At 38.5% G+C, this 22,018-nt stretch overlaps 1 protein-coding gene and 3 pseudogenes across 15 annotated transcripts in view; 1 reads left to right on the top strand and 3 right to left on the bottom strand.

The window, feature by feature from the left end:
• The window catches only part of LOC125779099 (glutamate receptor ionotropic, kainate 2), a 2,985,835-nt gene that overhangs the window by 2,342,136 nt on the left and 621,681 nt on the right, over nucleotides 1-22,018 (top strand). The window lies entirely within an intron of this gene.
• On the bottom strand, nucleotides 1,107-1,283 carry LOC125779796 (small nucleolar RNA U3; annotated as a pseudogene).
• On the bottom strand, nucleotides 1,295-1,474 carry LOC125779797 (small nucleolar RNA U3; annotated as a pseudogene).
• LOC125779912 (small nucleolar RNA U3) lies at nucleotides 1,486-1,671 on the bottom strand (annotated as a pseudogene).

Consider the following 22,018-nt stretch of genomic DNA (forward strand, 5'->3'; position numbering starts at 1 on the left):
GAAGGAATTTTAATTCGGAAAGAAGTTCTGTCTCTTCGTTGCGGAAGGGAATATGCAGCGTAACCATATATCTTTTGTAATCCATCAACACGCGTTGAAAGCCCAGCAGTTATCGGTGAATTGACGATTGTTGATTCATCAGTAATTATAGATGCTCCCGCAGAGATTGATGAAACAGCAGACGTTGAATCTTTTTTACGCGCTCTCTGATATTCCTCAGCTGTTTTCCTCTTCCTCGGTTGGCTGCCAGCTATCATTTCCAATTTCTCCTTTTCCCGCTCTGCTTTCTTTCGTGCTCCGTATTCACGATAATATTGTAGGTACTGTTTTCCCTCCTTTTGAAACACGGGACAATTAGAATGGAAGATAGAGAGATGAGGAAGAGTGGTGATGCCACTAATATGAAAATGTAAAATTATTCACAGCTCTAACAAATTTGACGTTATTTTACAAATAAAAGCATAAAATAGCTATATTATAGCTTTATTATACCATTTGTAATAACAATTGCTAATTTAGAACAACAACCTAAGTGTCAATGGTGGTGTTGGTGGTAAGCGCCCAGAATGTCACGATGTGAACACTGGTTCGAATCTCAACAGAATTTATTTTTAATTTTTTGCTTACTAATAGAAATTAAATTTATCACAGCAATATTATGTATATGTATATACATATTATGTATATGTATATTGCTGTGATAAATTTATTTTCTATTAGTAAGAAAAAAAAATATTTATTAGTATAGTATACGATGTTAAAAAGCAAAAAATTAAAAAAAAAAGTTAAAAATAAATTCTGTTGAGATTCGAACCAGTGTTCACATCATGACATTCTAGGCACTTACCACCAACACCACCATTGACACTTAGGTTGCGCTGACTTAAGTATGATTTGGTTACGCATGCAAGGAACATACGATGGTTCTAATAATTTTGTTTAAGTATAGAAATATACATACTTTGTAGAACATTTGCTTTCGCAATAAATTTATCACAGCAATATACATATACATAACATTGCTGTGATGCCCTGAGAAGTATAGTCTTAACTTCTTAACGGCCAACGCAGAGTATTTCACCCAAATCAATATATTCATTAAAATTACCACTCAGAAGTCGTTTTATCCGTTGTAAACGAGCGATTTTCGAAGAAACATTTCTAATATGCCACAAGACAAAATTAGAAATGAATTCCTTAAATCTCACGCTCCCAGATAAAACTATATACCTCGTAATCGTGGGTCGATTTCCAAAAGCACAGAAATGATTCTGTGAATTCATTCATTAAAATCACCACTCAGAAGTCGTTCTATCCGTTGTAAGCGACCGATTATCGAAGAAACATCATTTCTTATATGCCACACGACAAAATTAGAAATGAATTCCTTAAATCTCACGCTCCCAGATAAAACTATATACCTCGTCATCGTGGGTCGATTTCCAAAAGCACAGAAATGATTCTGTGAATTCATTCATTAAAATCACCACTCAGAAGTCGTTCTATCCGTTGTAAGCGAGCGATTATCGAAGAAACATCATTTCTAATATGACACACGACAAAATTAGAAATGAATTTCTTAAATCTCACGCTCCCAGATAAAACGATATACCTCGTCATCGTGGGTCGTTTTTCAAAAGCACAGAAATGATTCTGTGAAGTGTTAATTTTGAAAGGCCAACGCAGAGTATTTCAATTAAAAGTCACACAAAATAGTTGAGAATTCGCAGAACAAACGAAAAGAAAAAGAAGTATAACTTCAATAATGCACAAGCATACAAACATACATATGCGCACACATGTGAATATGTCACCAACCAAAAATTGAAACATTGTTCTACAAAAACAACAACAGCATAAGCATGGCAACATTGTGTTGTGTTGTTGTGTCGGCCGAGCTGTGCCGAAAGAAACGAACAAACGATCGCCGATTGTCAACGCTTCGCTTGCTGCTGGAACATCTTCGCAGACAAGGTTGCGTTACATTCATATGGATGGAGCGATGATGCGCAACCTTGCGTTACATTTATATGGAAGGTTGCGCAACCAGAATCTATCGCCACCTTTTCCGGCGTCGGATAAGAAGTATAACTTCAATATAAAATAAAAAAGAAAACGGTGTAAAACAGTAACAACTATAAAAAGTAAGGAAGGGCTAAGTTCGGGTGTCACCGAACATTTTATACTCTCGCATGATAAAGTGATAATCGAGATTTTATTATCCGTCATTTACATAATTTTTTATTTTGCTGTAAAATTAATTAGAATTAAATTCCGAGAGATTTACCGATATTTTCGGTGAAAAATTTGGTTAAGTTAGGTTGGGCACTGGGTTCTTCGTGTTCGATATCAGGGACCTTGAAAAGTTATAGTCCGATCACGACAATTTTTCCACAAGGGATACCTCAGCTCAAATACCGTATTTGTGTAAAGTTTTATTCCGCTATGATTATTGGTTTCTAATGTATATATTATACAGAGAAGGCATCAGATGGAATTCAAAATAGCGTTATATTGGAAGAAGGCGTGGTTGAGAACTGATTTCACCCATATTTCGTACATGTCATCAGGGTGTTAAGGAAATATTATATACCGAAATTCATTGAAATCGGTTGAGTAGTTCCTGAGATATGGTTTTTGGTCCGTAAGTGGGTGACGCCACGCCCATTTTCAATTTCTAAAAAAAAGCCTGTATGCAGCTTCCTTCTGCCATTTCTTCCGTAAAATTTTGTGTTTCTGACGTTTTTTGTTAGTCGGTTAACGCACTTTTAGTGATTTTCAACATAACCTTTGTATGGGAAGTGGGCGTGGTTATTATCCGATTTCTTCCATTTTTGAACTGTATATGGAGATGCTTGCAGGAAACGATTCTGTAGAGTTTGATTGACATAGCTATAGTAGCTTCCGAGATATGTACAAAAAACTTTTTAGGGGGCGGGGCCACGCCCACTTTTCCAAAAAAATTACGTGCAAATATGCCCCTCCCTAATGCGATCCCTTGTGTCAAATTTCACTTTAATATCTTTATTTATGGCTAAGTTATGACACTTTATATGTTTTTGGTTTCCGCCATTTTGTGGGCGTGGCAGTGGGCCGAAATTGCCCATCTTCGAACTTAACCTTCTTATGGAGCCAAGAAATACGTGTACCAAGTTTCATCATGATATCTCAATTTTTACTCAAGTTACAGCTTGCACGGACGGACGGACGGACGGACAGACAGACATCCGGATTTCAACTCTACTCGTCATCCTGATCACTTTGGTATTTATAACCCTATATCTGACTCTTTTAGTTTTAGGACTTACAAACAACCGTTATGTGAACAAAACTATAATACTCTCTTTAGCAACTTTGTTGCGAGAGTATAAAAAGAGAGAACGGGCGCGAAATGAATATAAAGCTACCAATATACATACATATGTATGTATAGCGGGCGCGGAACATAACAAAAACACATACTATGTAATTGGAAAGAGCGGACACGAACTAACAAAAACAAAAAAAACCAACAACAACCACATCAAATCAGCACCACCACAGCAAATACCAGGAAGAAGAGCAGAAACAAAAAGTTGCTCGCTAGCACTAGCAACATTGCCCCCAAAAAACCCCTGGAGGAAAATAAAGTGAGTCAAATCGATTCCTTTCAATCTTTCTTTATTATTTCAACATATGTATATATATGCATGTATATTTATTAAATTCATTTTTGCGGTTTTTATAAAAGATCCGTTAAGAAAAAAATCTGTTGCCAAACTGTATTTAGTATTCGGTTTATTTCACGGTAAAAACCGAAGTACCGCTAGAAACTGAACAGTTTGGTTATACAGCAGTGTTGTCCAACGTGACTGTGTGCACGTTATGCTTGTGTTGGTTATTCTAGCGTCAACTGATCGCAAAGTTCTGCTTTGCTTGCCTACGAAGTTGAATACGGTAGCACAATCGTGCTTTCACAGACACTTGTCGCGACATATTGGTGTGAGGTTTTTTTTTTTTTTTTTTTTTTTTTGTTTCGAAGGGGGAATCTTTCATAGATACCGTCAGTCCTAGACGGCATGCACGATTCATACTGTACGCTAAGGGTACACCTCTTTCGGGACCACGCTCAGTATGGATGTCCATGTTGAACTTGCGTAACAGTACGCCTACGTACTAAACCCTAACTCCGACTGCATTTCACTGATCCGACGGGACTGCCGTTAAGCATTTCTTCGCAGGACCAGGCTCAGCCAAAATTGGCTCTTCGTGGACGCCTTTATGGACTACTCTTCTCTAACTCTTCTGCTATGGCTACTTCGTTGTCTTTCCTTTTTTCTTAGTTCTTGCAGGGCAATTGCGGACCAGCTCTTCACTTTACTCCACACGATTTTGCTTTTTATCATGTGGTGCACGATATTCTCTGGAGTCACACGTTCGTTGATAGTAATTTCTAAGTCTTTTCTTTCTGCTTCGAATTTCGGGCAGTGAAAGAAAATATGCTCTGCGTTTTCGCTGCCATTGCCGCAGAATGAACATTCTGTTCCGTTATCGTGGCCGTATTTGTACAGGTACTCTCGGAAGCATCCGTGTCCGGTCAGGAATTGCGTCAGGTAGTAATCAGAATCGCCGTTCTTCCTCTCCACCCATGTTTTCACGTTTCTGATTAGCTTATATGTCCACCTTCCGTTTTCTGCTATGTCCCAGTGCCTCTGCCACTCACATAAGCTTTCCTCCCTTTCCTTATTTCGCTCCCCTGTTGTAAGACGCCTCCTTGCGCTTCTTGACTTTTCGTAGACTCTTTTGAGCTCTAACGCCATTATGTCCGGTGGTATGATGCCCGATATGACCCCGGCCGCCTCATGTGACACTGTGCGGAATCCACAAATAACCCTTATTGCATTAAGCCGAGTCAGAGATCTTGCTTTCTTCGCGTATGTTTTATTATGCATTGCTGGTCCCCATATTGGCGCCGCATACATTAGCACTGATTGACTCACTTTAGCCAAGAGTGCTCGCTTGCCCTGGCTTGGTCCTCCAATATTAGCCATCATCCTGGATAGGGCCACCGTTATTCGCGTCGCTTTTGTACATGCTTTTTCAATGTGCGTGTAATAATTAAGCCGCGTGTCTATTACAACGCCTAGGTATTTTAACGACTGCTGAGTCGTTATGCTATGACCATCAATATTAAATGTAGCATTTTCTATTTTTTTTCTGCTGGTAATTAGCACTGCTTCCGTTTTTTGGGCTGCTAGTTGGAGCTTTTTTGTCGTGAGCCAGCTCTTTATTCTTAAGGCGGTGTCTTCACATAAGCTTTCTACTTGACTGATTTCTTTCCCAACCACCGTTACCGCAATGTCATCGGCGTACCCGATAATTTGGACCCCTCTTTCTAATGGTAGTCGAAGCACTCCGTCATATAACACGTTCCACAGCAGTGGACCTTGCACTGAGCGTTGTGGTACCCCTCCCGTCACCCTGTACTGCTTTGGTCCCTCATCGGTATCGTAGAGTAGCAGCCTATTCGACAGGTATTTGGAGATAATGCTCAACAGGTACTTCGGTGTTCCTTTGCATTCAAGAGCGCTCATTATGTATGGTGTGAGGTGTTTGGCACTGTCCGTGCGCAATTGTGCGCATAGGCCGTGGACAACGCTGTTATACAGTAATAAATTTTGAATTGCCAATAAATGCTTAACGTTTTGTTGGGAAACACAAAAGTTAATCTCCACAAAACCAAAGCTGCTCTCTAATTTCCAGCAATACCCTCTTGTACTTAATCAAGTATAAGCAGGATTGCTCAAAATAAGCATAAGGCAAAAGATAAGCGGACAAAAGAAATAAAAATATTAAAACATACATACATACAAATACTTATACGTTCATACATGCATATATTCAAAATTTTCTACATATATATTATATCTACAATATATACACACTTACTGATGTACATATAAGTTAATAGTTGCCACCAAATAATAAAGACACGCTCATTTGAATTGTCAAGTTGAACTCCAAATTATTTTATTCAATACATTTCTTTTTATACAAAATTTTTGCTTATTACTATAAACTTACATATGTACGAATTCTTACTTACTAGTACTTAATTCTATATACTTTATAATGCTAACGTAAGCAATAATATAGCGAAACAGTAAACCTCAGTTTGTTCAAGAAACGGCTTACATTGCGGTGGCACGACTTCCGCTCTGGTTTAGTGCCGACGAAATGTGCTGTTGTTGTAATTTTTGGAATTTAACTTTATTGAGCAACATTCTCGTCAGTATACTCGTATTTTGCTAGCTACGACAACTTTGTTGTTGTATATTTCGTTAGCTATGCTACCTGTGATAACTGCTATGCTAGCTGTGATAACTCCCCCCTTCTTAAGCATCAGCGTCTCGCTGATTAAGAATTATTGGCTACTGAAAGCTGTCTATCTCGGAAAGTTGATGTTTTAGTTGTGGAAATAAAATATTTGTTTTACTAATTTCTTGGTATATAGTAAGTCTAACGTCGTTGGTAATTTTTTCGTAGTCGTCCAAGTCGATAGTGTGGATAATTTTATATGTCCCTTTTGTAATCTTTCCTAGTCTTTGTTTGATCGTCACGAGTGGGCTGTCATATTCGTAGGTGTCCACTGTTGCAGTTGTCCAGTAAGGTAAGAGTTTAAAGAGTAAATGTCAGTTAGTTTTTTAAATGTGATTTATGAATCTTTCTGTTATCTTTGGTAGTTATTGTGACGGTATTGTCTTTAGCGACAGTTTCTTTTTTAAAAATGGGTTTCGTTTTCCCTTTAATTTGTTTGTTCTTTTTAAATATAGTATCACCAGGTTCGTAATTCCTTATTTTTGACCTATTTTTGTTGTGATAATTTAGTGTATTTTTTTGGTTTCTGGCTATTTCATTTCGAAGGTCAGAATTAACTATTTCCTTAAAGTTTGTTAAACCTTGGTAGTTGATTCTCTGTGTTCTTCCAAAGAAAATATCAGCTGGTTTCCTTTTCGTAACTGAATGTATCGTGTTATTATATCTGTCAACGGCAATGTTGACAATTTCTTTAAAAGAGTAATCAGGATATTCCACTTGGAGACATCTGATTATTTCAATAATAGTGGAATGCACACGTTCTATCGCACCATTGACTTCGCTTTTCTGAGGTGGTGCTAAATAGATTTCAATTCCTAACCCTTCTAAATAGTTCAGAGTTATTGGGCTTATAAAGCTGCCTTCATTGTCCATGACCAAAGTCTTTGGTACAGTGAAATAGTGTAGAAGCTTTATCAATTTATCCCTGATATGTAGTACTGATTTATTTTTTATCCTAAAAAATTTTACAAATTTAGTGAATTTGTCAACGCAGGAGATACATTTTTCGCCGGACATTTCTATAATGTCGATATGCAGTATTTCTGTTGGATACGAAGGTATGGGTGTTGCCTGTAACTTGGGTTTTTGTGGATGCCGGTCGTACTTATTACATCCGCAAATTTCACATGATTTAGTATATTTTTTAATAAGTTTAGTCATTTGTGGAAAATAGTATTTTTCCAATTCTGCGATATCGGTAACTACTTTCTGTGTTATCCTGATACGAAATTGTGAGAAATTTTCTTGATATATTTGTTGAAGTAATGAAATGTATTTCTCTTGGATTTTAATTCCATTGATTATGTTTGGGTTTAGAACACTTTTCAAGATTTTACTTAGGTTTTCTTTATTGTAAACTTCACATTTAATAAGGTGTCTGTGGAAGCTTGGATGAGGTTCTTCGTGTGTAATTTCCTCCTTTCCTTCTGTAAATATAACTTGATTTTTAAATACGTTAATTGGAGCTTCACAGTGAGGAATGAGCTTTGAGCTATCCTCTTCTGCGCTATGTTGTGAATTTTCATCTGTGGATGTTAGCGTATTAACTTCTATTGGCAGCCGTGATAATGCATCGGCGACTACGTTGGTTTTTCCTGGTTTGTAAATTAGTTTATAATTATATTCTTCTATCCTTGCTTTCCACCTTTTTAACTTGGCATTGTTATTACTGTTGCTTAATGCAAACGTCAGTGGCTGGTGATCAGTAAGAATTTTTATTTCTTTAGCTCCATACAGGTAAGTCCTTAATTTTTCGAGGGACCATACTATGGCGAGCATTTCTTTCTCTATTGTCGAGTAATTCTCTTCGGTTTTATTGAGTGATCTGGAGATGTAAGTTATGGGTCTGTCTTGACCGATTATCCCTTGTGAAAGGACTGCTCCGATTGCAGTATTGGAAGCATCTGTCGTTAGAATAAAGGGTTTGTTGAAGTCTGGGAATACCAGAATTTCAGAAGATGTAAGCAAATATTTTATGTCATTAAATGATTTCAAGCCTTCCTCTGTTAGTGAAATTTGTATCCGTTTGGATTGACTTGCTTTTATTTGAGCATTTTCACCTCTAGTTAAATTGGTAAGTGGCTTAACAATTTTTGCAAAATCTTTTATAAATCTCCTATAATACGATGCTAAACCCAGGAAACCTTTTAATTCCTTAAGGTTAGCAGGTGCGGGGATTTTTTTAATAGCGGATATTTTGTCAGGATCTGGCAAAATACCTTCGCCGGTAACGATATGACCTAGAAAATTTACTTCTGTTCTAAAAAATTTGGATTTTTCCAGATTGACTTTTAAATTTGATTTGTACAGAAGCATGAACACATCTTCAATATTTCGTAAGTGTTCCTCTTTAGTTTTTCCCATTATTATAATGTCATCGATATAAACGTAGCAGGCTTTTCCTATAAGCGTTTTGAGAACATCATTGATCATTCTCTGAAAAATGGAAGGGGCATTTTTAAGACCGAATGGCAACCTAGTAAATTCATATTTACCATTGGCTGTTGAAAAAGCTGTCTTTTCTATGTCCTTTTCCTTCATCCTGATTTGGTGGAAACCGGATGTAAGGTCGAGTGTAGTAAAATACTTACATTCGCCTAAGCTAGCGAGAGTGTTGTTTATATCAGGTATTGGATAGGAATCAGGTATAGTTATTGCGTTTAGTCGTTTAAAATCAACAACTACTCTATACTTTTTTTCTCCTGATGGACCTGGTTTTTTTGGAACAATCCACAATGGGGAGTTATACGGACTCTTTGAAGGCCTTATTACACCATTGTTTAGAAGTTCTTTTATTTGTTTATCTACTTCGCCCCGTAGGTTGGTTGGGTAAGGATATGATTTTGTATATATCGGTTCTTCACTTGTTGTTCTAATTTTTGCTAATACAGTTGTGTCGATTGTCCCACTGTCGGAGACTGGTCCGAAAAGTTCCGAATATTTATTTATCATTTCCTTAACTTCATGTTCATAGGGGTTTTCTTGAATATTATTTATTTGTTTAGAGATATTTTGTTTTAGTGGCAGTACCACATCCTTGAGAGTTATTGTGTCATTTTTCCTATTTATGATTGCTCCCAATTCTTTGAGGGTATCATCGCCAATAATGCCATCAAAGGATTTTAAATTGGGTAATGTGAAGAAATCAAAATTATTTGTAATACCTATACTTCCGAAGAATGGTCCACGTAGTTTATAGGTTATATTTACTTGACCTGTGGCTGAGTGAACCTTAAAAGGAGACTGAAGTTTCTTTGAATTTTTTGAAAGTTTTTCGGAGACAAAGTTTTTATTAGCTCCCGTATCTACAAGGAACTTCGCGATATCCCCGTTCTTTAAAGTTAGTTCTAAATAGGGTAGGGTAGACAGGCGTCTGTCATAAAATTTATTTCCTCGTCCTCTGTTTGGACATTAAATAGTTTTTGGGATTTCTTAGGGATATTTGAAGAATAATTGGATGGCCTTACTATAGGCGTATTGTTCGGTCGATTCATATAGTTTATTCTTCGTGAGTGTATTGAAGGGTCTACCTCCATAGGGATTGGTGGTTTAGGATTGGTTGGTCTGGGCGGTGGCGGTGCTTGATTTTGAATGTTTTTATTATAGATTAAATTTTTTTCGGCAGGGTTTAATACCCTTGGTACAAATATTGGTTTTGGATTCATTTGATGGTTTTGTATTTGATTAGAGCTACTTCCATTTTTTTTATATATTGAATAGTTTCTTAAGTTAATGTTTTGAATTTCAAGGCAGGAAGCGTATGCTTCGGGTAGGTTGCTGGGGCGTTGAATGACTAGCATTCTAGACAATTCGCCGTTTAGGCCTCTGATAAATATATCAAGGGCTCGATTCCTATAGGTTTCCAGTAGAACATTATTTGTTTCTCTTGAATAATCATGACTCTTTATTTTGTTTATTATCAGGGATAGTTGGTGATTGACTCTTGCGTAGAATTGCTCTACGCTGAAGTGTTTTTGGGATAAGGTTCCTAGTTCGTGTTCTAGAGTCCTAAGGTCGCGTTTGTCTGCATAGTGTAGTCACAAACAATTTTTGATTGTTCCCCAATCATCGTTGAATATGTTGTAAGAGATTAAGGCCGTATCTGCAGGGCCTTTAATGTTCTGCCTAATATGTCGTAGGATGGCTCTATACAGTGGCTTTGTTCTGACTACTTCGTAGTCCTGTAAAATAGATTCTACATTGTGGATCCAGGAGATAAATTGAATCGGGTCTCCTTCGAATGTCGGTAGGTTCTTTACACTATCAGGCAATCTGCTAATTTCGGCTAGGTCTGCCTCTGTTAAGTGAATAAGGTTATTGGGGTTAGCGCTTTCGCTGTGTGGGTTGATTCTAGCTTCTAATTGATTTATTCTATTGCTTAATACCTTAGCTTGCTCGATTTGTGCGTTTATAGCGCCTGTCAAGTGTGTGATGGCTTCTTGTACTTGATCCATACTGAGGCTCACCAGTTTTTACAATTTTTTCTATTGCTAATTGTTATAATCTTGCTCTTATTACAATTTATTTTAAATTGCTTAATACACAAATTTGATTACAAAAAGGTGAATAACTTAATTTTAATTCTTACAACAGTATCGGGAGTATCAGCTTCTGCATCCTGATTTCGGGCGGTCCACTTGTTCCTTTTTGAGGTGTTTTATTCCGCTACTTGGGAGTGGATGACGTCACAGTTCAGGCTTTGATTGTTGTCTTGGTGGTTTTGCACTTTTGTCTACACAGTTGAATATGCTGCGAGAATAATTTTCTCAGTTGCACAGTTATTATTGTCGTATTAAAGTCACTTTGAGCACTTGGTGTAATGGCAGCTTTTCTACGTTGATTCCTTCTTGTTTAGGGGCAACAATAGTTTTTATTAATGCACAGTTTTGAGTCTCTTTGAGCACGTTTTTAGATAACAGCAGTTTTGTTAAGCTGCTTAGTTACTTACACGCGGATAACAGAAGTTTTATTAATGTGCGATTAGAGTTACTTTAAACACTTTGTTTAGATAACAGCAGTTTCCTAACGCTGTTTTTTTTCTGCTCGCGGGCAACAACAATTTTATCAATGCGCGATTTAGAGTTTTCTAACGCTGCTTTTTTCAACCGATATAGACAATTTAAATTCTCGGGCGCCAGTTAATAGTTGCCACCAAATAATAAAGACACGCTCATTTGAATTGTCAAGTTGAACTCCAAATTATTTTATTCAATACATTTCTTTTTATACAAAATTTTTGCTTATTACTATAAACTTACATATGTACGAATTCTTACTTACTAGTACTTAATTCTATATACTTTATAATGCTAACGTAAGCAATAATATAGCGAAACAGTAAACCTCAGTTTGTTCAAGAAACGGCTTACATTGCGGTGGCACGACTTCCGCTCTGGTTTAGTGCCGACGAAATGTGCTGTTGTTGTAATTTTTGGAATTTAACTTTATTGAGCAACATTCTCGTCAGTATACTCGTATTTTGCTAGCTACGACAACTTTGTTGTTGTATATTTCGTTAGCTATGCTACCTGTGATAACTGCTATGCTAGCTGTGATAACTTATATATTGTACAAGAGTATAACTTGCTCCTAAATATATAACATAATAACACATACATATATGTATATATACCTCTACTTATACATGTGCATTCATACATATCCACAAACAGTTGAAGTTGTGGAAATTATTCTTCTAATTTTCTTCCTGCGGTTTCTCCTTACTGGGAAAAATATACCTCATTTAAATCGGGTACACTTCAAATAAAAAAAAAAAAATTTCTCTCAATTAAAGAATAAAAAACAAAATTTAATACTGGCGGAAAATTTATTAAATATTTGTATAAGTCGTGTATAGTCACATATGTAAATACGCATTGTGCTTCAAAGTCCACTTTGGCATATATTCCGCAGTACCCCTTGGATTTGGGAACAGAACCAAGCAGGATTGCGTGTACAATATATTCAAAGTCCATATTGGCACATATCCCACAATACCCCTTGGTTTTTGATCAAAAACAAGCAGGATTGTGTAAAACAAATCAAAGCGTGATACATATGTGCATACATACATACGTACAGAGTGCAGTGATCTCTAAAACGAGCTTTCATTGACACATAACAAAAAAAAAAAAAACCACTTATAGGTATACCCTATAAGACTTACGGACATGCAAACAAAAAAAAAAAATTTTGGAAAATTAAAGCGAAATTAAATTGAATACTCTAAAAACAACTCTTATTTAACTCAAAAGAGTTTTCGGGATACATAAGCATACAGCGATTAAAAGCGTTTTTGTTTATTAACTTAATTCAAAACTCTTATTTACATAAAGGGTTCGCGGCCAATCATACATATACGAACTTTAACTTGGCATTCACCAAATAATTTCAGTATATTAAAAAAAAAAAAAAAAAAAAAAAAAAAAAAAAAAAGGTCTATCGATTTTCTTTGCAGCTCTACTTACAAAGAGTCTTTTTGCGACATATTACATCTGTATACTTGGTGCGAAACCATTTACATATATACATACTTCGATTATTTAAGTTACTGGGACATTTTTATTATTCATTTCATCTTCTAAATGAGCTCAGACTCAAAAGAGCTTAAACCCACGCAGCTGCTAAAGGTCCCAAAAATGATTTCTGACGAAAAGAGCCCTTTTACACCTGCAGAAGCTACACGCTCGAAGCAAGGTGCTACCAAACAAAAAAGGGGGAAGGACATATCATACTCTATATTCATTGCGGAGAGTGATTGTCTAATAAAATATTGCAATCGTTTTGCTTCTTCGCCTATTCAAGAAAATTCGGAATCGGCGGTAGAAATAAAAAGCCAAACAATTGAAAATTTTTGGACACGTCTCCAGACTGCATATGACGCAATTGTAGATACTGACGATTCAGATCTACCAGAAAACTTTAAATCTTCTGCCTACGCCAAATTTGAAAACTGCTTAGACCAGTATGAAGACACAAAAATTATGATCGCAGATCAGCTAAAATTAAATAAAGCAGTTGCATCTACTCCACCTCCGAGAGTAGAGCTGCCACAAATTCAAAATCAAGAGGCAAGTTCGGGTATCCACCTTAAGGTGCCCGCATGCGACACTGAAATTTTCCATGGTGGTTATGAACAATAGCCTTCCTTCCGGGACATGTTCACAGCTGCTTACATAAACCATCCGAAATTATCAAATGCTCAAAAGTTGTATCACCTCAGATACAAAACAAAAGGTCAAGCAGGCGTCATCGTACAACAGTTCACATTAAATGACGACAATTTCCCTTTGGCTTGGGAAGCTCTGAGATAAAGGTACGAAAACGAATGAATACTGGTAGATAAGCAAATAACGATATTAATGAACTTGCCCAAAATTCAAAAGGAAACAAATGAAGAATATATGAAACTTCAATCCACTGTTTCCAACTGTTTGTCGGTTTTAGCAACACAAAATATTCCCACAGACAATTGGGACCCAATTCTGATAAATATATGCACCGCCGCATTATCAGAAAAATCGTTATTGCTATGGGAACAATCTCTCTCATCATGGAAAAAATGCCCCACGTGGCAGCAAATGCAAGATTTCCTAACTACCCAGTATGAAATCGCAGAAAGAGTTAATAAAAAGATAATTAAACCAAAAGGTATTTCCCATGACCTTAATAGAAGCTTCCAAAGATCCCAAGCCAGTACCAACAACAATTCAATTAGAAGCTTCTTCAAAAATCAAACGTTCACATCTGAACAATACAAACAAACGTCATGCGAACTGTGCACAGGGGGACATAAACTGAAATCTTCCGAGAAATTTAAGAAATTAAACATAGTTGATCGAAACAATTTTGTAAAGTCAAAAAGACTTTGCACAAACTGCTTATCACATGCACACATGCTTAAAGATTGTGAAAGCAAATTTAATTGCGTTTATTGCCATAAACGACATCACTCGATGTTACACATTACTAATTTTTCCAGCTCACCCCAAAGCAGCACAAACATAAAAAGAGCAACAGGTTTAGTTGCAACAACAAATTCAGAAAGCTGCCAAGAAGCACCATGCTGCTCAAAGGCATTAAAAACCCAAACGCTACATAGTGAAAACAGCAGTAGAGTACTACATACTACCCACAGCAGTCGTCTCCATCGAACACCGAGGAGAGCTGTTTAAACTCAGGGCCTTAATAGACCAAGGATCGCAACGATCATTTATTGCGACCAGGGCACAAAATAGGCTACAACTGCCTACAAAATTAGCCAATTTTGAAATTACGGGAATGGGCGGAAGAGTAGTCCAAAACTCCAATAAAATCTGCCCCATTACCCTAATTTCCCCCCAAGCGGATAAGCGCATTCAAGCAGAAGCTATTGTCTTACCGCAATTAACAAACATGCTTCCAAGCTATCATATAAATAGCAAGCAGTGGCAAAAGGCTTCACACCTTAAGTTAGCAGACCCCAACTGCAACACCCCCGCTCAAATAGATCTTCTATTAGGCAGCGATCTCATACCACAGATAATACTCGAAGGTATTGAGAAAATTACAAAAACACTTCTGGCGCAAAATACCATTTTCGGATGGGTCCTAAGTGGACTAGTTGCGGAACCAGTTGCCACGATGACAACTCAGGTTGAGGAAATCTCTAACGAATACCTCAATTCGCAATTAAGAAAGTTTTGGGAGTTAGAGGAACTCCCCCCAGTATCAATCACAACTCCTGAAGATCGGTATTGTGAGGATATTTATAAAACCACAACTACTCGATCAGAAGAGGGCCGGTACGTCGTACGACTACCACGAAAGCCAGAATTTCCCCGCACACTCGCCTTAGGTCATTCCCGCAACTCTGCTATCCAACAGTTTTTAAGTATGGAAAAAAACCTACAAAAAAAAGGCGAGCTGAAAGCAGAATATGATAGGGTCGTAGAAGAATACCTCCATTTAGACAACATGGAGGAAGTCACCGCTGGCGAAAAAATCATACAAGGTAAATACTACTCGTTTTATTTGCCCCATCATACAGTGGTGAAACCAGACAAAAAAACCACAAAGGTGAGAGTTGTCTTCAATGCGTCAAAGTCCACTAGTTCGGGAAATTCCCTAAATGACATTTTATTTACGGGACCCACGCTTCAGCCAGACCTAATGCTGCTTATATTACATTGGAGTATCTTCAAATACGTATTCAATGGGGACGTCGAGAAAATGTATAGACAAATAGTCGTACATCAAGACGATCAGGATTTTCAACGAATTATTTTCAGAAAATCACCCACTAGTCCACTACGCGACTTTAAGTTAAAAACAGTTACCTTTGGCGTTAACTGTGCCCCATACTTAGCCATTCGAACACTCCATGAATTGGCTGAAGACACCAAGTCAGACTTTCCTCTGGCGACCCAGGTGTTAAAAACCCAAACGTATGTAGACGATATTCTGTCTGGAAGTCACAGTCTTCCACAAGCATAGGAATCATTATCACAAATAATCCAAGCCCTCAAATCCGCAGGGTCTCCATTAAAAAAGATTACGGCAAATCACCCAACTATATTAAAAAATATACCAAAAGAAAATTTGTTGGACACTAATTTCCTTATTTTCGAAAAGGGAAGTACAACAAAAACTCTGGGCATCCAATGGAATGCGATATCGGACAAGTTCTCATACACGACTGAGTCCATATCCGCACTCTCCGCCAGTACAAAACGCCAATTTCTCTCCTCTGCAGAGCTCTGTGGCAAAACTTTTCGACCCCGCAGGATGGCTTTCACCAATTATGATACAAAATCCTGATACAAGAATTATGGTTAGATGGGACCGATTGGGACGAACAAGTAAAACCACTTCGTTTAGAAAAGTGGTCACAGTTCGCGAGCAATCTAAACGATATCTCACAGATACAAATCCCACGGTGGGTAAACTACTCCCCCGAACACAAAGTCGAATTACACGGCTTCTGTGACGCCTCTGAGAAGGCATACTGTGCCACTTTATATGTGTGCACTCAAAGTGATAACGCGACCACAAGCCACTTATTAGTAGCTAAAGCTAAGGTGGCTCCTCTAAAAACGCTAAATCTACCTCGACTTGAGCTCTGTGGCGCCCTACTACTCGCAAAATTGGTTTCCATGGTGCAGACCCACTTAAACATGAAGAAATACCGATTGCATCTCTGGTCCGATTCTGAAATCGTTCTAGCCTGGTTGGAAAAACCACCACACGCATGGAAAACGTACATTTCTAATCGTACGTCACAAATACTTGACCTAATGGAGTCAGCCACTTGGCGACACGTAGCCAGTGCTGACAATCCTGCCGATTTAGGTACAAGAGGGTGCAAGCCGCTGCACCTTGCCACCACCACTCTCTGGTGGAATGGCCCCCGATGGTTAACAGAATCTCCAGATTCTTGGCCAAAATCGCCCATGCGCAATATAATTGCCCCAGAAAGTCGAAAAATCGACTGCTTTCACATTTACATTGGATGATAATGACATCCTTGAGCGATTTTCATCGTTCCCTAGTGCCCTTCGAGTTATCGCCGTTGCGATACGTTAACGCACCCCCACTCTAATGAAAGGCTATGTGGCTGTCTTTGTCTGTTTTATGACAAAAGCAGTGCACCTCGAGCTGTGTACGAATCTGACAAAGGAGGCTTTCCTCGCGGCCTTCGCTTGCTTCGTCGGACGACGCGGCTTCCCATCAAAAACTGATGAGCGATAATGGTAAAACCTTCATTGGAGCCCAAAGAGCCACTGAGAAGGAGTTTGTGGAATTTATCAAACAAGTCTCACCAGAGGTTGTACAAAGGTATGCTCCCCAAGGTATTAACTGGCAATTTATCCCCCCAAGCGCTCCTCACATGGGTGGTTTACGGGAATCAGCAGTAAAGAGCCTTAAATCCCACTTTAAAAAAGTAGCTGGAAACTACAAATTTAATTATGAACAGTTCACCACACTGTTAGTGAGAATTGAAGCCGTTCTCAATTCACGGCCACTCACAACCCTTTCGCAAGATCCCTCTGACTTCACAGCCCTAACACCAGGGCATTTTCTCAAAGGAGCACCCATTCTGGCCACACCTGAGCCAGGCGTGGGGTCGCTATCCTTATTAAATCAATGGGAGAGAATAAAAAGTCTCCATCACGATTTCAGCCGCCGATGGAAGGAAGAATATATAAAGGACCTTCATAAAAGGTACAGGTGGAAGAGTCCAGAAAAGGCACCAAAGCTTGGAGATTGTGTCATCATCCATGATGAGTGTCTGCCCCCTACCGAATGGCGGCTTGGACGCATAGAGAACCTACACTACGGCTCTGACGGTCATGTGCGAGTTGTTGATCTCCGCACTCAAAGCGGTATGTTAACAAGACCGCTCGTGAAACTATGTTTTCTGCCATATAGTAACGAAATCGCATATAATGAGAAAACTGTCGATAATCCCGCAAACAAGATTTGAAAAATCAAATAATTAATCGATAATCCTGCAAACAAAATTAAAATCAAATCGTTAATCGATAATCCCGCAAACAAAATTAAAATCAAATAATTAATCGATGAACCCGCAGATAAACCCTAATTGAAACTACTGACGAATCTAACCGCTATGGTCGATCTACATGACGACCCATTCTTGCCACATACCGTGACACAATCGCCATATAAATTGCATGCTGCAAATTTGTAATTATTATAACTTTTTTATACAGATCAATATGGATGGGGATATGCCCAGCGTGCCAACGCCAACAGTGAGGTCCACCGTTACTGCGCCACGCCCTGGGGCAGCTTCAGCGCCACGAAGCCCAGCGGCAAGGCCTCCTGCAACCGCTCCTCGTAGTGGTACGCGACCGCTACCCCCCCCCTCAACACCAGCGGCGGAGCCTCCGCGCAACCGATGTCCCCTGTGTCGGCGCTTTCATCGGCTACAACATTGCAGCATTTTCCGTGGCATGCAGCCCTTACAACGGCAGAAGGTTGCTCTGGCTCACGGACACTGCCTGAATTGTTTGGCGACGGCACACCACAAACGGGAGTGTACGTCAGTCACCCTCTGCCAACAGTGCAACCGGGCACACCATACTATGCTGCATAGTGCCCCAAAACGGGCCGTTATGCGCCAACGCTCCGCGGGCAGAACGCAGCAGACCAGTCGTCCGGGTCGGCAAAAGAGACTAATAGCCCCTCCTCCAACCATATCGAGGCGAAATGAGGTATCATCACGGCGTCGACAGCCTCAGATTTGCAAGTACAAGCGCATAAAAGTGTTTTCCAATATTTCAACTAAAAGCGCATAAAAGTGTCTTCAGATTTTCAAGTACAAGCGCATAAAAGTGTTTTCCAATATTTCAACTAAAAGCGCATAAAAGTGTCTTCAGATTTTCAAGTACAAGCGCATAAAAGTGTTTTCCAATATTTCAACTAAAAGCGCATAAAGGTGTCTTCAGATTTGCAAGTACAAGTGCACAAAAGTGTTTTCCAATATTTCAACTAAAAGCGCATAAAGGTGTCTTCAGATTTGCAAGTACAGATGCATAAAAGTGTTTTCCAATATTTCAAATAAAACCGCATAAAAGTGTTTTCCAATATTTCAACTAAAAGCGCATAAAAGTGTTTTCCAATATTTCAACTAAAAGCGCATAAAGGTGTCTTCAGATTTGCAAGTACAGATGCATAAAAGTGTTTTCCAATATTTCAAATAAAACCGCATAAAAGAGTTTTCCAATATTTCAACTAAAAGCGCATAAAAGTGTCTTCAAATTTTCATATACAAGTGCACAAAAGTGTTTTCCGATTTCACATACATACGATCAAAAGTGGTTGCGGCTAAATTTTCATTTTCACATACATACATCAAAAGTGGTTGCTGCTAAATTTTCATTTTCACATACATACATTCAAAGTGGTTGCTGCTAAATTCTCATTTTCACATACATACGTTCAAAGTGCGTGCTGATAATTTCCTAAATCCATCTTTACGTTCGAAAGTGTTTGCTGATCAGTTTCTAAATACATACATACGTGCAAAAGTGGCTTACAAACCACCCACAACTGGTGGTTACTAACGGAAGTCAAAGGTGTCGGAATAATTGGGCGTCTGGAAAAGGCTCCAAAATCAAGTGAGTAAACATATGTGGTCCTTCGAGCCTCGACGGGATGGATTCGCACGTTAACACTCGAACAGGCACTGCGTTCATCAACATTCAATAAGACAATTCGATCTACAGAAGCCACACATGGGCATTCGCTATCAACGTTCGTCTACTGGAGATTCGTTTATACCCTGCGCGGCGACCTCGATCCGCGGAACCTCGATCGCCAGCTCCGGCACCTCGTCTTAGAATTCAAGTCTCTCCATCCCGTCGAGGCTTATATCACTTTATAACTAAAGTGTATGGGGTGTTTTTTGTTTTGGTCAAGGCGGTGGTGTGTACTACACAGTATATTGGAGATACAATTAATCAGTTAGCAAGTGTATAGTTTTTCCATTGTTTCATATCATATTTAAATGATTGATCTGGTTAAGCAGTGGTCAGTAATGATAAAACTACTGCATCTACTTTTTTCACATGTTTGCTTCGAAATCTTGGTTTTATTTGTACCTGAACCTTAAATTTTGACTCCTCCTCCCACCCATGGAGTTTTGTTGGAATTTTTGTCCTTGGTGCACCTAATATCTGCGCTGCTTCTTCAGATATTGATGTTATTTGAGACCCTTGATCAATTAGAGCTCTTAACAATATACTATATATTCGCCATTCGCCGCTTTTGCTTTTATTTGAGCCGTGGCCAGAATTACTTTTGTTGATGTTGAATTTGTAGACATTGATGCTTTACTATCCCCAGACTCTGGATGTAGAAGTTCGTTATGATTTTTATTGCATATTTTGCATTTTAAATTATTATCACAATTTTCGAACCAATCATGGTTGAGGCATCTGCAGCAAATTTTTTTATTCTTTGCATATTTACGACTTTCTTCTAAAGATTTAATCTTAAATTTTCGACAATCAGTAATTATATGTCCTAATATCTTGCAATAGTTACATTTTATACCTTGTTGCCTTGCGTTGAAAGACATATGGTTTGCTTTATATGTTTGCAGCTTGCGGTTTTTGTACAATTGTTGATTATCCTCTACTGCTTTTAATGTCTGGAAGTGGTGGTCCAGAAATCCTTGAATGTCAGATAATTTCTGAATATCCCTGGTCTTTCTTACAAACTACTACTTATAATCTGAGCCCCTCCTTGTCTAGCTTCTGTACAATGATTCGACCGATAAAGGGATCAGCCTCTTCTGTTTTAACGCCCAATGACTTTATTCCATTGAGGCATTCGTTTGTAGTGTCCATCAGCTGCCTTACACTTTCGGCGTTGTCACTATTAATGACTGACTGATCCATTATTCTGTCCCACTGTGTCGTGAACAAAATCCGTTTATTGTCGTATCTTTCTTTAAGGATACTCCACGCTGCTTTGTAATTATCGGCTGATATCTGCAAATGTTGAATCAGTCGAACAGCTTCACCTGTCAAGCAAAGGCGTAAACGTAACATTTTTTCAGAATAAGATATTTGATCGTTGTTGTGTACCATGTCTTGGAACACGTTGAAAAAATTAGCCCATTCTTTTATTTCCCCATAGAAATTTGGAATTTTCAGTTTTTCCAATTCCAAATTATGACGAAATGCTATTTTTGGCTATTCAATTTTTAAGCCATTTTTTAGACGAGGGAGCTCTTTATAATATTGTGCTACTATTTCGTCGTAAGCTTGCTCAATTTCTAAATTAAATTAACTATGTTGTTAAATAGCGTTTTCATATATACTAATTGATCAGAGTTGACAACCACTTCGAAACTCAAGTCAGCCATTTGCTTCCGAAGGTTCTCAATTTTCGTTCTAAAAATAGCAAATTTCCTATCTGACGGAGTTTGCTGTTGTCCTTGTGTGTCAGTTTGATGTTTCTGTTTTCTTTCTGACAATGGAAATTCAACTTCATCTTTAAGAGCTTGTTTGAATTGTTGAATCATTTCTTCAATTTGCTCTGTTATGTTGTCATTAGAATTTGACTTAAAATAGTCTTCTTCACCTATGCCATCCGTCATTAGTTTTTCGTGGTTAGCGTCAAATTCTTTTTATATTTTAATAACATATTTATTTAGTATGGAGTCATGTGTAGAAGTTCACGCAAGTAAGGAAAGTTCTCTGATGGCCATTGACCTTGGAGTAGCCAGAAACGATTCTTTTACATATGACTCAAGCAGCTCACGACTTCCGCTCTTTGACCAAGTATCCTCTGGGTAGGCTAAGAACATCCGTTAAAAGGCGAGCTAAAGTGAGAAGGCGAAACATCCCCCTACATAGGGTTGTGCGCTGGCTTTGGGACCCGCCACGTAAAAAACAACCCCAATGAAAAACCACCAACAGCCTCGAATGAGAGACCCCCCTTTTGATGACGACCATGGCAAACGAATTAAAGACTATGATTTGAGGGCATGCACCTGGAATGTCCGGTCCCTTAATTGGGAAGGTGCCGCTGCCCAGCTGGTTGATGTCCTCGTGAAAATAAAGGCTGACATCACCGCCATCCAAGAAATGCGATGGACGGGACAAGGACAGTTACGAGTAGGTCCTTGTAGCATTTACTACAGTGG

Source organism: Bactrocera dorsalis, chromosome 6 (genome assembly GCF_023373825.1).
Source record: "Bactrocera dorsalis isolate Fly_Bdor chromosome 6, ASM2337382v1, whole genome shotgun sequence".
In the NCBI taxonomy this organism is placed as follows: domain Eukaryota; kingdom Metazoa; phylum Arthropoda; class Insecta; order Diptera; family Tephritidae; genus Bactrocera; species Bactrocera dorsalis.